This window comes from Pinus tabuliformis, chromosome 1_1 (genome assembly GCF_031772625.1).
Source record: "Pinus tabuliformis cultivar Carrire ecotype Pingquan chromosome 1_1, CPIR1, whole genome shotgun sequence".
Taxonomy (NCBI): domain Eukaryota; kingdom Viridiplantae; phylum Streptophyta; class Pinopsida; order Pinales; family Pinaceae; genus Pinus; species Pinus tabuliformis.
The window spans coordinates 424,489,135-424,509,507 of NC_142297.1; positions in this window are offsets into that span (position 1 = coordinate 424,489,135).

Below are 20,373 nucleotides of genomic sequence, written 5' to 3' on the forward strand. Positions count from 1 at the left end.
TTTATCAATCTAAGGCTCATATTAAATTTATCTCGCAGTATTAAGAAAATCTAATACCTATAAGGTGGAAGTTCCACTAACTACCTTAATATTTAATAAAACTACCCTAAGAATAAACAAATCAATTCATTGGGATGAATTTTTATGGAAGGCTTAAAGTAACTTGAGTTCCATATTGCTTTTCCTCTTAGTCAATCCTATAATATTGTATTTTTGTGTTGATCCTTAAATGTCTATTTTGATCCTTGATAACTAGGACCTTAAAGGTGGTGGTCAAAAGATTCTATTTCTTTGATCTAATATTTTATTCTTAAATTGGGTATCACACTCCAATTGCTCAATTGCTTTGTAGATTAGACCTCCTTAGAATGATGAATGCAAAAAGTAGAGTAAATATAGAGTATAACTTTGTATTTAACTCAATGAACTTACGGAAATGCTTATAATGAACATAGACAAGAAATCTTTAGTAGCACACATCTAATGTGTAGTAAATATTGAATCATTTACAATTAAGATGACATATTTAGTTGTTTGTTTCCTTGGGCTACCTAATGGTCTTTTGGTCATGTTTTTCAATGTTGTTGAGAGAGGTTTATGTAGTGCCTTGGGGGAGGTTTGTTCTCGCCGAGCTCCTCTCATAACTCCCAAATGAGAATTGGCTTGGTCTAATCCATATTTTTTCCAAGCTTCATAATTTGCTTAGAATATAGTGCTCAAAGAAGGTGAGCATCATTGTGACATAGATGTTCCCTATATGTGTTACTATGATGGCATAAGTTTTTATATGCTTTCCCATGATGCCAATTGACATCCAATCCTCTAATGAAGATGAACCAAAACCATAATCAATGTGTGTTTACATTCATAAAAGAACATTTGTGAAGCATGCAACATTCTAACTTCAATTAGAGTTTCGAGAGTATTTCTTAGAAACTAATGTGCATATTTTTCTTATATCACACACGCATATTTGATCCAGATGTAAACAGGAATGCAAAAAATTATAGATATAACCATAGATACAGAGATGCAGCAGAAATAACACTTCATTTCATTAACATCAAATATTGAAATATGCTTACAAACAGAATGGAAATAAGACTAGCTCGAGCGATGGTAGCTTATCTCTGAGAAGAGATGTGGCGGCTACAGGCCTCTGAACTGTGTTAAAATGAGGCCCAAAGGCATATTTATTGAGAAACAATGGAAAACCCTAAACATCCAAAAACCTAACCCTAGGAGATGAAGTGCCAAACTATGGGCCCCATTTGGGTAAATTGGTACGTCAACTTCCCAGGGTCGTAACTTTGGTATACGATCTCTGTTTGACGTGCACAATACCTCATTAGAAATATATATTTGAGGACTACAAATTTTGAATGGACAACATTAGTGATTAAACCATGTTGGCCCCAGTTTTCCCAAAAAAACCTCATTTAGGGCCTCAAAACGGCTCTAGAAGTTCAGGACCCGAAAAACTGCTACAAATAAGGAAATTAAAACGCTGAAAGAAACAATGGTGGGGGTCCAAGTGGAATAGGTGAGTGGCAACCAATATCCACCTTGATCATTCCTCCCCCCTTAGGAAGCAATGGTCCCCATTGCGTTGAGTTCCTCCATGAGATGAGGAAACTTCTGTTGAAGTTGGTCCCTAGTGAGCCACTTTCCCTAGTGAAGGAGTTGGCTTATTTTGACAACTCAATATAGTTGGATCCTTTGATGTTAAGTGTTATTGATCTACGTGTCCATGATCTGATTAGTTGTGGCTTGTTTCATGCAGTCTGGATTTAACTCTGTAGGCGTGAGTTGTTCAGCAATGTCTGATGTGTCCAACAATGGTGGGGAGTATGGTTGAAGGCGGTTCACATTGAACACTCGGTGTAGGCCAAGGAATGGGGGAATGATGAGCTCAAATGCATTGTCTCGCATGACCTTGGTAATGGTGTAAGGACCATATCAGAGTGGTCTAAGTTTTTGATAGGCTCCGGTAAGGCATTCCTTCTGCAAATGCAACCAGACTTTGTCGCCCACCTAAAACTTATGTGGCACCTGATGTTGATCATGTCATTGCTTTTACGTGACATTTGATTTCTCTAGAATGTCGTGGACCTGCTGGCGGATGTGTTGGATGTGCTTAATAAAGTTGTTTTCCTTATCGACTTCGGACTGGACATGAGCCGAATCTACCTCAATCGCTGCAAATGGTGTGGCCACATCAATGGGACATAGTGGTTGGAATACCAAGCCCACCTGAAGTGGGTTGTGGCCAGTCGAGTTATGGAGAGCCCAATTATAGTTGTGCTAGACATAGGGGAAGCTCTCATCCCATTTGCATGGATGATTTGAGTTGTACATGCGCAGAATTTTTATGATCATCTTGTTGACAACCTCTCTCTGGCCATGAGTTTGGGGATGGAAAGTTGTGGACTTAGTGAGCTTGGTGTCCAACATCGACCAGAGACTGGACCAAGATGTACTGAGGAACCTATTATCCCGATCTGAGATGATAGACTGTGGGATCCCAAAGTGTACCCATACTCGTTCAAATAAGAGTTTAGCATTGGCTTCTGTTGTGATATTCTTCTTGTAGGCCGCCATAATGGCCATCTTCGAGAATCTGTCAACAACCACAAAAACATAGTGAAGTAGAAGGAAGGCCCGACATGTAATCCATGGAGATGGATTCCCAAGGTCGAATAGGGGTAGGTAGCGGAGTCTAGAGGCATTTCTTCTTGATGGTCAGTTTGGCAATGACACAAGCAGTGCAGGATTTGATGTACTTCCTAACATCCTGTTAAAGATTCAGCCAATAGAAATACTTATGTAGTATTGCCACCATTTTCTCGACCCTGAAATGCCCAACATCCTGACTGTAGTGCACTTCCCAAATCATCTTGGCATGCTCGCTTGAAGGAACACAAAGGTGTCCCAGGTGGCATAGTAGGGCATCCTGGAGCTAAAAATCTGGAACTTATTGACCCTCCAAGAGCGTCTGGTGTGTGTGGTCGAATTCTGGGTTGCTTTTGTAGAGAAGTGGCCAATCAGAGGTCTCATGCCCACAAGAGTTGAGAACAGTGGTTAACACCATGATCAATGGTCGACTGAGGCAGTCTGCAACATTATTGGTGTTTCCCTTCTTGTACTTCATATTCAAATGGAATTGTTGCAAGTATGTATACCACTTCTGATGGTGATCATTATGCAACTTCCCTTGCATTTGTATGAACTACAGGGGTCAGTGGTCTGTGTGGATGATTGTTTCCTTTCCCAAAATGTAATGCTTCCATTGTCGGCAGGCGTGCACAATGGAATACATCTCTTTATCATAAGTGGAATACTTATGGACTATGTCTAAAATTGTCTCACTATGATATGTCACTGGATTCCCATGTTGAGTAAGGACTGCCCCAATAGCATAGTCAGAGGCCTTTGTCTCGATCTCAAATGGTTGTTGCAAGTCTGGTAATGTGAGCACTGGTGTAGAGCAGAGGCAATGTTTCAGCGCAACGAGTTCCTCCTATTGAGATTCAGACCAAAAGAATTTGGTTTTCACTCCTCCCTTGGTGACTTGACTCAAGGTCCAAGCGATATGAGAGAACCCGAAAACGAACCCGCAGTAGAAATTGACAAGACCAAGAAAGTTGCGGAGCTCTATCAGAGTGATAGGGGCTAGCCAATCTTGAATGACTTGGATCTTGGCTAGATCCACATGCACCCCCCGTTCATTAATAATGTATCCCAAATACTGAACTTGGGTCATGCCAAAAGTGCAATTCTCCAAATTGGCACACAACTTTTGTTTTCGTGGTGTTTGGAGAATCTGTCGGATGTGGTGGAGGTGCTCTTCCCAATTCTAGCTGAAGATCAGGATGTCATCCAGTATACCACTACAAATGAGTTGGTGAATGACCGCAAGATATCATCCATCAGCCTCATGAAGGTTGTAGGAGAATTCTTCAACCCGAAAGGCATAACCAACCATTCGAAAAGGCCCTCCTTGGCTTTGAAGGAAGTCTTCCACACATCATAGGGTTCGATTGGTACCTGGTGATATCCGAACTTCAATTCTATCTTGCTGAAATATTTCCCCCCTTGATTTGGTCCAGAAGGTCATCAATTTGTGGGATCGGGTACCGATTCCAGACAGTGATCTTGTTCAATGCACGACAGTAAATACAAAGTCTCCAAATCCCATCTTTTTTCTGTACCAACACGATTAGGCTCCCACAAGGCGATGAACTCGGTTGGATGTGATCTTTCTACAACATCTCTTGAATCTACGTCTTGATTTCGTTGTTCCCCATAACGGAGTGTCGATAGATTGCTCCATTAGGCAATGACACTCCTACGGTTAAATCGATGGATTGCTTGATCTGACAGTGCAGAGGCACCCCTACGAGGGAGGTGAAGATGTCCTCGTACTCCTCCACGACCTTGTCCATCTGTTGTTGTCATGTGGAGGGGCTCTATTTGGAGGTCGTGACCACCGTCTTCTTCTTTCCCTGAGGGTGTATCATCAGGAAAACAAAGTACTTGGTTTTGGAAATGAGCTTACTGCATTGTTTTATAGTAACCAAAGAGATGGTGGTATGTGGTGCTACCTCTAGTATCTTGTACAACTTATTTCCCAAGGTAACAATAAAATCGTGAGGCCTTGACTCATCCACATCATGTCGCTTCCACAAGTATGGTTGGCCTAATAATACATCACAAACATCAAGGGGAGAAATGTCACATAATACCTCATCCGTGAAGGGCTTGATGTTGTATGGAAGGTGGCATTGTTATCTCATGTGAAGATCTCGTCCGTGGTGAAGCCACCCAATGGTGTACGTTTGTGGGTGTGTTGTGGTCGGTAAACCCAGCTGCTCCACGACCTCTGCTAAAATGAGGTTCCTTTGGCTCCCGGTTATCGACAATGAACTATAGCGGGGAACCCTTTACCCACATCTGGGAGTGGAAGAGGCACTCCTCCTCCTCTAGATCTTCGGGTTCCTCCTTTTGGATCTTTGTGGTGGTAATGGTGGCATTGGGCTCCACATCGATAATCTGCTTCCCTTTGTCATCCCCCTTTTCGGGTTCTGACTCGGAGTCGGAACATGCATCTAATTCTGAAGCCTTTAGCTCGGTCGCCAGTGACTGCTTGGCCCGACACTAAATTGTGTTGTGAGTGGAGTTCTTATGGAACTCACACCACTCTCTCATGTCCTTCTTTGGCTTCATGGTGTTGTTCTTTGCTTGGAGCTTTGACGGGTTGGCCTAGGCTGCCCCACCTTGGCTTTGTCCTTTGTTCTGTGGTTTAGGGGTAGATTTACCTTGCTTTGGATTTGAAGATCCAAACTCTCACTTCTTTTGTTTAACCTTTTGCTCGATCTTTTGCTTCAGTATGCCAGGAGATGTCTAGAAACTCCATCTCGTCCTAGATGTACCTATGTAGGCAGTTGCAGTACTTGAGTACCAAATGTTTCTCAGAATCCTTAATACTCAACTTCATGCAAAGGGTATGAAAAACATTGGTAAACTCTGGCACATCTTGGTCCCTTCCCTGTTGCAGCGTGGTCCACTTTATGTATTTATCCTCATAGCTCCTGACAGGGTAGCACTGCTATTTGATGGCATCCCAGAACGAATTCCAAGTGGGCACGGCTGAAAATAGTGAGGTAACACTTTCATCCTTATGCTCATAGTAGGTTTCCCACCAGTCCTTAACATGGGGGGCGGCTTTGAGAAGAGCAAAAGTAATCTTTTCCCAGCTGGAAAAATCATGAACTTCCTACATCTTCCTGAGTGCACCCAGTTTTCCATGTTTCATGCTTAAACAAGGTTATAAGTGGCAAGCTCCCAATTCAAACAATATTGCCAGAACTTGACGAGGAAGGAAAAATCATATTGGAACCTGAAGTATTCATTGAAACAAGAACTGGACAACTATGAAACTGATCAATTTCAGAGTATCTCATCAAGTGGAAGAACTTACCCGCTAAAGATTCCACATGGGAGGATGATAATTTTATACAGAAGAATCCAGAACTACTCAAGCGTTGAGGACAACACTCTTTTGAAGGAGAGGGGCATGTTAGGTCCCTATAATACTAGTGTATTCCCTTATTGTCATTGTATCCCCTTATTGTTATTTTTGGGCCCATGTTGTCTCCCTATTGTTATTATTGTGCCCCATAGAAGCCCACTATTGTTATTGTTGTTCCCTTACATTATTATTATTATGTCGACTTTGATTATATTGTGACCCCTTAGACTCCTATATATAAGGAGGTATTGTCATTTCTATCATCCAAGAATTGTTCATTTGTGTAATATAAAGGAGGTTGTCCCCTTAAAGAGGTTGATTTTGAATTCGTTTACCTATATTTTCTCCTATTTTGTGAGCTGTTTGCATAACACGTGACCTCTCTCTAGGTAGGCATCTTTTCATCTCCCTTGCAATCAATCTTCCTTCCATTTGCCTACCTCTGACCATGAACTCTGTATATTCCTCCTCTGGTAGGTTTTATCTGCCTCTTTGGGCCATTTCCAAGCCCATTTTACCCTAAAACCCTCCAAACTCTTTACATGTCCGCTTAGCGTCCCATTTCTTGAGAACTAATCCCCATCTGAAGCACATCTCCTCTACTCTCAACCGCCTTTGATTTGAAAGTTCTTGTGAGGTTGAATTTCCTACCTCAAGCCACGAAATTTATGTCCAGTCACTGAGGGAACCAAGTCGCACTTCAAAAAATCACAATAAGATTTGAATCGTGACCTTGCGACCTACATCAAACTCTGTCCTTGCGACTTACCTCATACCGCAACCTATCTCAAATTGTGACCTAGTGACCTACCCGATCCGCAACCTTTGCAATATATCTATCTTGCAACTACACCTACCCTACGACCTCTGACTCTATCTAGCAGTCCAGTAGCCAAGTCATTATTTTTCTCCCCTTAGGCTTCATGACCCATATATATGTGCAACCTATCCTTTAGACCAAGTTCTAAGCTCAAAATCCTCATCCTATTCCCCATATTTCGGAGCTCGGTTTAAGGTCATTCCTCTAATTAATATTATTTATGTCATCGTTGTCATATTAGGATTACTTATTTGAAACGACAAGTGATACTAATATGGATTGTATATGAATTTCATCTTTCTCTGGAGAGATGACGCCTCCAGCGGTCAAGTTTCCCGCAAAAATGTTGAGCACAACATCTAAGAAGCTACAAAAGGACCACCACCACCAATCTACTGAGACAAGGCATGCAACATTAACAAGACCACCAAGCTCTCATGGTTTAATATATACTCTAAATTATCTAAGAAAAACATTCCCCAATGATGTGAAATGGGGCACTAAAAGGCTTCTTGTCAAACTTACAAGAACCTCTCCCACTCCAAAGCTTATATATTTCCAAGATTTATGCTTATGATTGATAAATGCGGAATTAAAAGAACTTGAAGTAGGTGTATGTCTTTTGTTTGCCTTTAACTGTTAAGTGCTTATATTCATTTTCTTAAACTGATATGAAATGCATATAAAAGTAAATAAAGCAGCAAATAAGCAAACCACAGAAGACAACAATATAATATGGAGTTCACCCTAATATCTTGGGCTACGTCTCCTTGAGCTCTAATCAACTCAACTATGCTCTTTGGGACTATGGCTTCAATTCTTTTACAAGTATTTGACTCAACTCCAATGGTTTACAAATGAACCTATGGATTTAGAATACCATCTTACCCCGCTGATTGTCCATACTCTGCAGACAGATCTAGGCTTCTCTGGACTAGATTCCTTCAGTCAGCTCTCTGAGCTATATTGAGCTCTAGCTTACACCAACTCCCTCAGAATTCTTTCACTGTATCTAGAACTCTTTCTTCTGTCTTCAACACACTTCAGACACCAGCAACAACTTCATCATTTCGATCTCTTTGTTGTTTTGAACTTCATTGCAACTTCATGGCTCTTTAGAAGTCCATTTGAGCTCTATAGCTCTGTAGCTTTGCCTCCAACCTCTAGTGGCTATGCCTCTGCCAAGCGCTCTGGCTCTAGAGCTCTCTAGGCTTCCTTTTGAGCATTCATTGAGCCTTTTTCCCTGTGCAAGCCTTCCTCACTATGCAGACTGCCCTCCTGGCATATACTGAGCTTTCCCTTTGGATTCCTCAGCGTTCAAACAGCTCTGGGCTTCTCCATCTGCCTCTGCGCATTACTTTGCCTCAACCTTCTCTCTTTGTATCTTCTGGTTTTACTCTCGGCCTCTGTGAACCTTTTTTTTTGTCAATGTTGTTCTCTATGTATTTGTAACACATCGGTTACAGTCCTTCATCATTGAAACCCATGCGTTTCAATTGAGAGAACCAGTTTACAATTGGAAGGAACTGTCAGTGCGGGAAACCTAGTCGTTTGGCCTTCCTCCTACATAAATCTCGCGTTCGAACACGTAACGTAATACACAGGAAAACTGATGAAAAACCCATCATGGGGCGTTTTTCCAGAACTCAAATAATATAGAATTGCCCCTATAAACCTATCGGGTTTGTGTTCTTCATCGATCATCGCAAATCGCATTGCCTATGGCCAAATACCAAATACACAGGAATACATTGAAAATCTGAAAATCCAGACTTCAAATAATATGCAATCGCGCTTATAAACTTATCGAGTCCGTGCTCTTATCGCACATCGCAATCACGTAGGTGGGAGGTCCAAGTCCATGAACTTAACAAAACAGCGATGCAATAGTCCCTGTTAAATCTCCATCGTTCGATCAAGCTTGCGATCCAACGGTCAGGATGCGATTGTGTCATCGCTCATCGCACTATGGCAAGTTTCTTGTCACATGTATAAATGACCCTTTGTATTGTTGTGATCCCGATCGCCGATCGCCAATCGCGCTATCGACGCATCGCAATCACTTCACCCAATGACCAGACGTCTATACCATGTTCGATGCATTGTTCCGATGTGATATATATATATATATCACCAAGCCGCCGATCGCCAATCCCGCTCATCGCAATCGCAAGTCGGCTTTGCCCGGGTTCCGATATCGCATGGCAGCCTACCTCCGATGAGATATGTCGGAGATCGCAATAGAGGATTCGTAAGGCCTGTGGTTAAGTCCTCCCTTTGAACCCTTTCCGATGCGACATTTACTCTAAGAAGCCCTTAATTCCATTTTTATAAGAAATTGCCTCCTTTTCTAAGGATAATGGGTAAATTTATTTTTACACTAACTTCTTCATCTGAAGTCCGTTTTAGCCCATTCAAATTGAATTAGATTCAGAATGAAGATATCTATGCAATGAGACTATTTCCAAGAAAATCCTTTGACTTTAATTTTCCTCTGTGAGGAAGATTTTTAGACTTAGAAGTCTATTCTAGATCCATTTTGGATCACGCCTTCCCACTAAAAAGCTTTTGGACTCCAAAAGACTAATATACTGATCTGAACAATAAATGAGAGTACCTCACCCTTTTCTTTCAGCCTACATACACTTGCCTTGCATAGTGCCTTTGAACCGAAGCCTTTGAACACTTCCCTTCCTGGATGTGCTTGTCCTCCTGGGAAGAACTGTTTTCCTCCTTGACTTCATGCAGAACTCCTGCTGAGAAGGTTACAGAAGGTAGTTTGAACTTCTTTGCCTTGATCATTGATCCAAGGTGGATCAAACCAATGTGAAGTTACATCTGCTTCACAAAATTTTCATTTGTACTTGTTTGACATACTATCAACAACAACTATTAACAACGACAGGATTATAGACAACAACTGGATGGCCTAAACTCTTGCTTCAACAAAAGAAACAGATTTCGCATCTTGTGAACACCTCCATGTCTTTACATCTGCATTTACAAATGATGGACTAGATAACAGGCCTGATATTACATGCATGTTTACAACAAAGTAATCAACCCTTCAAGTTAATCACACATACATGTTTAAATACAAGGAAATCATCAACATCCTGTGGTCATGCATATCATGCTTATGCATGAATTTCATCTTTCAACTTTCGCTTAAGCACATTGTACTTTCGAAGCTGAAATGAACATAATGTTGCAGCAATAAAGTGAGTCCCCTACTCAACTTTTCCATTCACCTTCTTGGAAAAATCATGCAACTCGCATCTCATTAACAAAGAAATGCAAATAGATGCATTATATCAATCGACGTGCAATCTTAATTGGATAAGAATTCGAACCATTTCTTACCAATCCATTTCAAAGGTGTTACCTTTGTCTGCACATCAACATCAACATGTGAATCCTCTTGAAACACATCATTCATGGAATCTTTCTTTCCAATCCTGCCATTCTATCTTCCCACCTTCTTCAAGTTTCGTGGAAGCATCATTGGATTCAGAGTCCAACATTTTGCAGCAATGTGTCCTTGCTTATGGCAGTAAGTGCAATGCATGTGCATCTTCTTGACAACGTGATTTGCCTTGTCCAATGGACCTTTGGCTCCTTTCTTCCTTTCCTTCAAAAGTTTCCTGTATGTGGCCATTCTCTTCCAAAATCTAGAAACATTATGGTTAACCAAACCACAAAAGGAACATGCAATTCTTTTCCCATGCTTATATGGAAATTTACCATGTTGAACATAATTAAAAGGAATATGGTTAAAACTAGATTTATACCTTTCTCTTTCACCTTTATTGCCTTCATGAGGAGGTGAATTGAATGAAGAAGTAGCTTCCTTTGGAACACCATCAACCTCTTCAATGGTTTCAGAGTTTCCACAACTCTCTAGTTCAAGTGTATGCTTATATACACCTTCTTTCTACAAAGTATGCTTCACACTATTTAATTCCCGAAGAATACAATCTTCACACTCCTGAGGTAGAAGACCTGCAATGAAACTCCTTCTTGGAGTTGTTTCAATTGTCTTCATGGTAGCTTTGGAACTTTCTCCATAAGACTGTCCATAGCCAAGACCCAAATACTTAGGCCTTTCCTCAACTATTATTGGCTCAACAATACCCTGTGCATGTTTTCCCAAGCCTTTTACTTCATAGCCCATTTTGGACATTAACTTGGAACCTATGCCTCTGGTATGTTTTTCAAAAGAACCAATATAGACATTCTTAGAGGAAATTGAAAACAAACTGGAATTATTTACCTCTTCTTCAAGTTGATACCTTGGCTAAGGCTTCCTTTAAAACAAAGAGTTGTGTCTCCAACTCATGCATCCTTTCCAGGTTCATATTTGCAACATGAAGTTGTCTCTCCATTTCCTGCAATTTGTCATAAAGCAACTACTTCTCTTCCTTCATGGAATTCAACTGCTCTCTAAGTTTGATGCTCTTCCTTCCATCCTCATACATTTCTCTCACTGTATCCATCATGGTGAACAAGTATTGCTTCATGTATTCATCAAAGAATCTTGTGAAGAAAGAAGAATTTGAGGATTCACTTGTAGAAGTTGTCATTATCAGAATGAACAAAAGAACTTCAAACAAGACTAACAAAGAGCTTATTCAAGCAACCTTTTGCAACAAACCTCTTGTGCTTCAAGGATTTCTTTGAGGTCCTTTAGGATAAGAAGAATGACTTTAGCCCTTCTTCCTTCTTGTCCTCTCCTGGACTTAGCTAACAATAGCTTTCCCTTCACCTCTGCAAACTCAAACAATAGTCAGTTTACAAACAATCAAACACCAAAATCCTTGCTACTGTTTGAACACCTTTCAAGTCAAACAAGCATATAGATCTACTACCACTTGCATCATGATACAACCTGCTCTCTAATATAATCTTCTTTGAAGGTGGGGTTAATCAACCTTGAGCCTCTGATACCACCTAATCTGAAATGGGGCACTAAAAGGCTTCTTGTCAAACTTACAAGAACCTATCCCACTCCCAAGATCTATGTTTATGATTCATAAATGAGTATTTAAAAGAACTTGAAGTGGGTGTATGTCTTTTGTTTGCCTTTAACTATTAAGTGCTTAAATTCATTTGCTTAAACTAATATGAAATACATATAACAGTAAATAAAGTAGCAAATAAGCAAACCACAGAAGACAACAATATAATATGGAGTTCACCTAATATCTTGGGCTATGTCTCCTTGAGCTTTAATCAACTCGACTAGGCTCTTTGGGATTATGGCTTCAATTATTTTACAAGTCTTTTACTCAACACCAATGGTTTACAAATGAACCTATGGGTTTAGAATACCATCTTATCCCGCTAGCTATCCATACTTTGTAGACAGATCTAGGCTTCTCTGGACTACATTCCTTCAATCAGTGCTCTGAGCTATCTTGAGCTCTAGTTTGCACCAACTCCCTCAGAATTCTTTCACTATCTCTGGAACTCCTTCTTTTGTCTTCAGCACAGTTTAGACACCAGCAACAGCTTGATCATTTCGATCTTTTTGTTGTTCTGAACTTCATTGCAGCTTCATGGCTCTTTAGAAGTCCATTTGAGCTCTCTGGCTCTACAGCTTTGCCTCCAACCTCTGGTGGGTATGCCTATGTCAAGCGCTCTAGCTCTGCGACTCTCTAAGCTTCCCTTTGAGCATTCACTGAGCCTTTTTCTCTGTGCAAGCCTTCCTCACTCTGCAGACTGCCCTCCTAGCATACACTGAGCTTTCCCTTTGGATTCCTCAGCGTTCAAACAACTCTGGGCTTCTCTGAGCTGCCTCTGCGCATCACTTTGCCTCAACCTTCTCTCTCTGTGTCTTTTGGTTTTACTCTCGGCCTCTATGCACCTTTTTTTTGTCAATTTTGTTCTTTGTGTATTTGTAACACATCAGTTACAGTCCTTCATCATTGAAACCCACGCGTTTCAATCGAGAGAACTAGTTTACAATTGGAATGAACCATCGGTGCAGGAAACCTAATCGTTTGGCCTTCCTCCTGCAGAAATCCCGCATTCGAACATGTAACACAATACACAAGAAAACTGATGAAAAACCTATCATGGGGCGTTTTGTTTAAACTCAAATAATATAGAATCGCCCCTATAAACCTATTGGGTCCGTGTTCTTCATCACTCATCGCAAATCGCATTACTTATGGCCAAACACCAAATACACAGGAATACATCGAAAATCCGAAAATATGGACTTCAAATAATATGAAATCACACTTATAAACTTATCGGGTCCGCGCTCTTATTGTACATCACAATCGCACAAGCAGGAGGTCCAAGTCCATGGACTTAACAAAACAGTGATGTGTTATTCCCCATTAAATCTCCACCATCTGATCGAGCTCGCGATCCAAAAGTCAGGATGTGATCATGTCATCTCTCATCGCACTATCACAAGTCGCTTGTCACATGTATAAACGGCCCTCTGTATTGTTGTGATCCCAATCGCTGATCACGCTATCGGTGCATCCTAATCGCTTCGCCCAACGGCCTGAGGTTTGTACCATGTCCGATGCATTGTTCTAATATATCTATATATGTGTGTGTGTGTGTGTGTGTGTGTGTGTGTATGTATGTATCGTCGATCCGTCGATCGCTGATCCCGCTCATCGCAATCGCAAGTCGCCTCTGCCCGGGTTCCGATATCGCATGGCAGCCTACCTCCGATGTGATATGTCGGAGATCACAATAGGGGATTCATAAGGCCTGCAGTTAAGTCCTCTCTTTGAACCCTTTCTGATGTGACATTTACTCTAACAAGCCCTTAAGTCCATTTTTATAAGAAATTGCCTCCTTTTCTAAGGATAATGGGCGAATTTCTTTTTACAATAACTTCTTCATCCAAAGTCCATTTTAGCCCATTTAAATTGCGTTAGATTTAGAATGAAGAGATATATGCAATGAGACTATTTCCAAGAACATCCTTTGACTTTCATTTTCCTTTGCGAGGAAGATTTTTAGACTTAGAAGTCTATTCTAGATCCATTTTGGATCGCCCAAGACCAGGAATAGTTCAAAGCATACATCAATATCAAGAGTTCATGGCTTCACAAATTAGCCACGCATCTACCAGTATTCCCATGAGAAAAAACCATCGACTAGATACTATAGAATACAGAGACAGAACAATGGGTTATAAGGAGCCACACAGGTGATGTTTTTGCTTCTTTTGTTGTTGCATACATTGTTGCCTACTACAGGCTACCAGAGAGAGAGAAGACCTTCAACACTAGAAGGATGTTAGATTTCCATATGTCAACTAAAGATATCCTAAGATCATGGTGGTAAGAACCCTCCAAGTTATAAGTCAAGAATGATCACATTTACAGAACATAAGGCCTTAGGAAGGTCTACTAGCTTATGGTAGTAATGATTAACCATTTATATGGTAAGCCAGATATCGACATCTTGTTTGGGACTTGGGTACCTATCATGTACATGCTTTCTTCCAAGGGAACTATTTTCAATTGGTCAAGCATTCTTGCTTCAACTCTAAAGACCTACATACAGGGAGCTAAGAACCCGCAGAAGGACCAGTCATTAGAATTTGATATGGCATCATATATATTGGATGTCGTATGTGTGAGATATCGTTTCAAGGATTGGAGCCACAACTAAGCCCCCAAGGCGAAAAAATTTGTATACCTTCATTACAATATTTGAGATCTAGGATATAAGAGTATGCATGAAATCATTATCGATTCATTAATCATTATGTTGCACCAGTTTCTCTTTGGAGAGGAGGCTCCATACATGTCTAAGAGATCTAGGGAAATAATCATTAGTGTGGCCGATTAGTTCCCTATTCAAGAAGGCACCTTCATCAAAGTTTTCGGCTCATATAACCCTCTTCATGCCCTCCTAAGGTTGGTGATGGATAGGCTACTCTTGTAGGGGGTTTGCTATAAGATGACCACAAGCTGCTCTAAAACATTAGACAAAGGAAAGAAAAATCCTTGGCCAACTTTCTCTTTGACTATGGAGCATACACCCTCGAGATCTTCAAATAAGTTGAGACAAAATATGAAGAAATGAAAGGATAATATTTTATGGACTTAAGTCACTACATATATGTCCTAAGGGGGATTATGGTATCTCACTGCAAGAAAGCATGTTTCAATTGGTCGCATGCTCACAACAAGCATTATCATGAATATAAAGTTAGGAATTTCTATAATGCTACCAAATATTTAGGGCCAAGTGAGAAGCAAGAAAAGGAGGATGAGTGGGTTGAACTATCTCAAAAAATATAAGCCTGCAAGGAAATAGAAAAGGCATAAAAGCAATGAATAGGAAGACCCATCAGATGAGCAAGGGGGAGATGAGGATGAAGAAACATTGGAGGAAAGAAACATAAATCTTGCTAGGAAAAAGAAGGAGATAAGGAGGAAAAGGGAAGAGGAGCTGAGATAATCACAGAAGTGAGGAGGTGAGCAACCCGGGGATATCTAGTAGCAACAACAAGATGAATAAAATAAGAGGAAGCAAGAGGAGGAAGAATGACTGAAAAAGAAAGAAGAAAAAACAAAGGAATAGGAGGCGAAGCAGAAGAAAAGGCGGGAATAAGAAGTGATGAGAAAGAGGCAAGAAAAGGAAGAGTTAAAGAGAAATCAAAAGGAAGAGGAAGAGCTCATAAGGAAATAAGAGGAAGATGAAACAGAGAAGAAAATAGTTGAAGAAGAACATAAGAGAAAATACCAAGAAGACAAAAGCAGGTAGGAAGAAGAGGAAATGAAGAAACAACAAGAAGAGCCCCGTAAGAAAACTGAGCTTGATCTCTGATCTGAAAATGGAATGTACTTGTTTAAGGGTGCAAGGTATCCATTTCCCATAATTTCAAATGTGAGCTATACACTCCAAGTGACCTCTGAAAATGTGAAAACTTCTTATTTCTTATACAGAGATAGACTCTAGGGGCATTCACCGGACATGTCACCTCTAAAGAGAGGATGAGTTCCAGAGGCTACCTAGCCCTCTACAAGCTCTGCCTAAAGAAATAATGAAGTAAACACTTAGAAGTCTTTGACATACACATACTTGAAGTTTGATGTCTCGCGGAATAAGACAAATAACTTTCTACAGTTGAATAGGTGATTATGTGTGTATGAAAGTTATGTATATTTTCTATTTAACACTTTACATCAGTTTTGTTTAGCATATCATCTTCAGCAAATAAAGACATCCAAATGATGAAGCAGTTCACCCCTTCTGGGCTACATCTGCTGGACCAAGCCTCTCAAACTAGGCTTGTCCTCTTGTATCAAAAATGCTACAAAGGCTAATACAAGAATATGAGAGTCTCGAAAGACAGATCTGACTGTAAATACAGAATCAGAAGATAGGAATTAGCTAAACATGTTCTTTCCCAAACACTAAACAGTGAAATTGTACCTTATACGGTACTTTCCCCAATTGGCCCTGGTGGCCCTTTAAACTTGCATGGAGAATTTCGAGGTGAAGATGACCTCAGTTGGTTCTAAAACCTCTTCCATTAGACTCAGAAGGTCGAAAATAGCAGACATAGGCTTTTGAATCACCAAAAATGGATGAACATAGCCCCCAAACAACTCAAGCACTGAAATGGCCCTCGTGGCCCTGAAAGCTTCCCTGAAGCTAAACAATGAGAAGAATGCCTCAACATGAAAAATGAGCTTTAGAAATGGATTTAGAATGCTGAAAAACTTCAGGAATGACCTTCGTTCCACATTCACTGGCTGCACAATTCCCAATGCAACTCCCAAACTGATTTGGCCCTAGTGGCTCCTAGAACTTCCATGAAGCAAAATCACCTACAAACGACCTCATATGGCTATGAAACATATGCCAATGGCTTCAGAAGGTCGAAGAGACCCAAAATCAAAAAAAAATTCGTCCAAAAAGGAATTTCCTAGCCAAAGTTATGGCCATTTACTCCCAACTACCCTGGTCCTAGAAAGACTCCACCTAACTTTAATTAGATTCCAAATAGGCCCGCCAATTATGGCGGGACCGCCCAAATTTTGCGCTCCGCCAAATTTTCCGCTAGCTAAACCGCGCTCTAACTGCAGTTTAATTGAATGCCATGTGAACGGTTTATGGCTTGGCGGTTCTGCATGGGATTGCGTGCCAGCACATTCTGTTGACCTGCCCTTAATTGCATGTTAACCCCGCCCTTTGTGGTAATGTGACCATATATTATATAACCAACACACAACACGGTGACCGTTACAGTTTAACGCTGGCGGGTATGGGGGCATAAGCCCTGGTCCTGGGCCACGGTCACGTCGTATGGGGGGGCTGACCCCCTACGGGCCCCGCCCTAAGGTTCTCAAACCTTAAATTTAATCTATTCCACCACACCAACAAGAACTTCCATGTGGCTTGACGGTAAGGCGGTCGGTTATTGAACTGGAAGTCGTGGGATCAAACCTCTCCGTTGCCACAAAATTTTAAACCAACTCCCATACATATGCTAACGTCATCCAAGCAACTTTGCTGCCTCCGGGCTTGCCACGTGGCAGCCTGCCATTCGTTGCCCAAAATGGAATATTCCAAAAAATATTCTATTTTAAATTTTTTTGAAAAAATTCAAAACTTCAATGTTATTGGGCAATTCTTCTTTTTTGCATAACTTTCTCATACGGCAACCGTTTTCCGAACCATTTGTGCCACCGGAATCAAGAAGACGAGCTCTATCCGGTCGTTCAAGTTCAAACTACTTCTGAGCACTTTCATTTTTGAGCATTTTAAAAACACTTGGTCCTGAGCTCCTGATCACACCTCCCGATTGAGAGGGCTTTTGGTCCCCAAAAGCTTACTGAATCTCTGAACTGAACTGTATAGCACTTGAGGAACAGAAATATCCTCTTCCGTTCAGCCAAAATAGCATATTGATGCCCAAAATGTCCTGCCTTGCCAACTGTCGTCATGGCGACTTTTTGCTGCATAAGCCAAGTACTTGTCGAATCCCGACCAAGTTCTTTCGCCAGACAAATTTGAAATTGCAGGAACCAACAATGAAACTTGCTGATATATGAGCTGAAATCTTCCTCTGAACATGTGGGCTTTCCAACTGTCACAATTCCCATCCATGGCACCTTCGCTCCAGAGGAAGAGCTGCCTCCCAAATGAGAAGGCTTTTACTGGTTGTAGCATGCTGAATGTACTGAAAATTCTCATCCCAAACTCTTGGGATACTTGCTGCAAAAAATTATTAAAAGAAGTAGAGAACCACGCTGAAATTTGAGCCCTCTTTGCATCCATGTTTTTCCACCTCATGGGATTGTGCATAGCTTTGCACCAAATTCTTTCCCTGCACCAAATGACACCAAAGGTATCTTGTGCAACAAGACAATCATCAACAACAATTTGTCCTGAAATATGTTGAACAATGGACTCAACCATCAACATAACGAGTGTGTACACAACCGACACAAGTCGACAAAACATGTGCACCACAATCGACACAAGTCGATAATCAATGTGTGACACAATTGACAATGTAAAAGTGTGCTCACAAGCGACACTAGTCGACTATCAACAAGATACATTTACAAACACATGTATGTATCAAAAACAATGAACTATATACAGTTCGATAAACACACCTACAACATCTATGTACAGGTGCAACTTCAACTCTTCTTTTCTAAGACTAACAGGTACATCAACCCAATAAAAACACATGTGGGTGACAAGAGCTGAAATAGATTGAGTCTCATACTCAGCTTTTTCCATCTTGCAACTTGCATTCCCTTAACAAAGAAATGCATTCAATCAAAAGACATGCAACTTTAATTGGATAAGAATTCTAACCATTTCTTACCAATCCATTTGAAAGGAGCTTCCTTTAACTGCACATCGATATCAACATGTGTATCATCCTGACACATATCAATGATGGAAACTTCCTTCCCATTCTTGCCATACTCTTTCTCCAATTTCTTCAACTTTTGTGGAAGCATTGTTGGATTCAGAGTCCAACACCTCTCTACAGTATGTCCATGCTTATGGCAATAAGTGCAACACATGTTCATCTTCTTGACAGCATGATTTGCATTGTTCAATGGAACTTTGGCTTCTTGCCTCCTTTCCTTCAAAAGTTTCCTATATGTTGCCATTCTTTTCCAACATCTAGAAACACTATGGTTAACCAAACCACAAAAAGAACATGCAATTCTTTTCCAATGCTTATGTGGAAATTTTCCATGATTTACATGATCAAAGGAAGTGTGATGGAAATCAGATTTTTACCTTTCTCTTTCACCTTCATTACCTTCATAAAGAGGTGAATCAAAAGAAGAAGAAGCTCCCTTTGGAACACTATCAATCCCTTCAATGGTTTTATAGCTTTCACCACTTTCTTGTTCAAGTGCATGTTTATGCACACCTTCTTCTTGCAAGGTATGTTTCAAACTATTGCATTCCTCAAGGATACAACCTTTACAACCTTGAGATAGAGAACTTGAAATGAAACTCCTTCTAGGAACTGTTTCAATTGCCTTCATGGCTGCTTTGGAACTTTCTCCATAAGATTGTCCATAGCCAATACCCAAATACTTAGGCCTTACCTCAACCATTATTGGCTCAACTATACCCTGTGCATGTTTTCCCAATCCTTTTCCTTCATATCCCATTTTGGACATCAACTTGGACCCTATGCCTCTGGTATGTTTCTCAAAAGAACCAACATAAACATTCTTATAAGAATTTGAAGACAAAGTAGAATTGTTTACCTCTTCTTCAAGCTGATACTTGGCTAAGGCTTCTTTGGCAACAAGGAGTTGTGTCTCCAACTCATGCATCCTTTCCAGATTCATGTTTGCAATATGAAGTTGGCCTTCCATTTCCTGCAATTGGTCAGAAAGCAACTGCTTCTCTTCCCTCATGGAATTCAACTACTCTTGAAGTCTAGAGCTCTTTCTTTCATCCTCATACATTTCTCTCACCATATTCATCATCATGAAAAATTCTTGCTTCAAGCCTTCATAAAAAAATCTTGTGAAGGAGGATGATTTTGAAAACTCACTTATGGAAGTTGTCATTATAAAAATGAACAAAAGAGCTTCAGCAAACTCAAACAACAAGTAGTTTGCAGAATAATAAGGCAGTCAATCTTCAACACTGCTTAAGACACCTTTCAAGCTAGTGATGTCAATCAAGCAAACCTAGTGCTCTGATACCATCTGATCTGAAAATGGAATGCACTTGTTTAAGGGTGCAAGGTATCCATTTCCCATAATTTCAAATGTGAGCTATACACTCCAAGTGACCTCTGAAAATGTGAAAACTTCTTATTTCTTATACAGAGATAGACTCTAGGGGCATTCACCGGACATGTCACCTCTAAAGAGAGGATGAGTTCCAGAGGCTACCTGGCCCTCTACAGGCTCTACCTAAAGAAATAATGAAGTAAACACTTAGAAGTCTTTGACATACACATACTTGAAGTTTGATGTCTTGCGGAATAAGACAAATAACTTTCTACAGTTGAATAGGTGATTATGTGTGTATG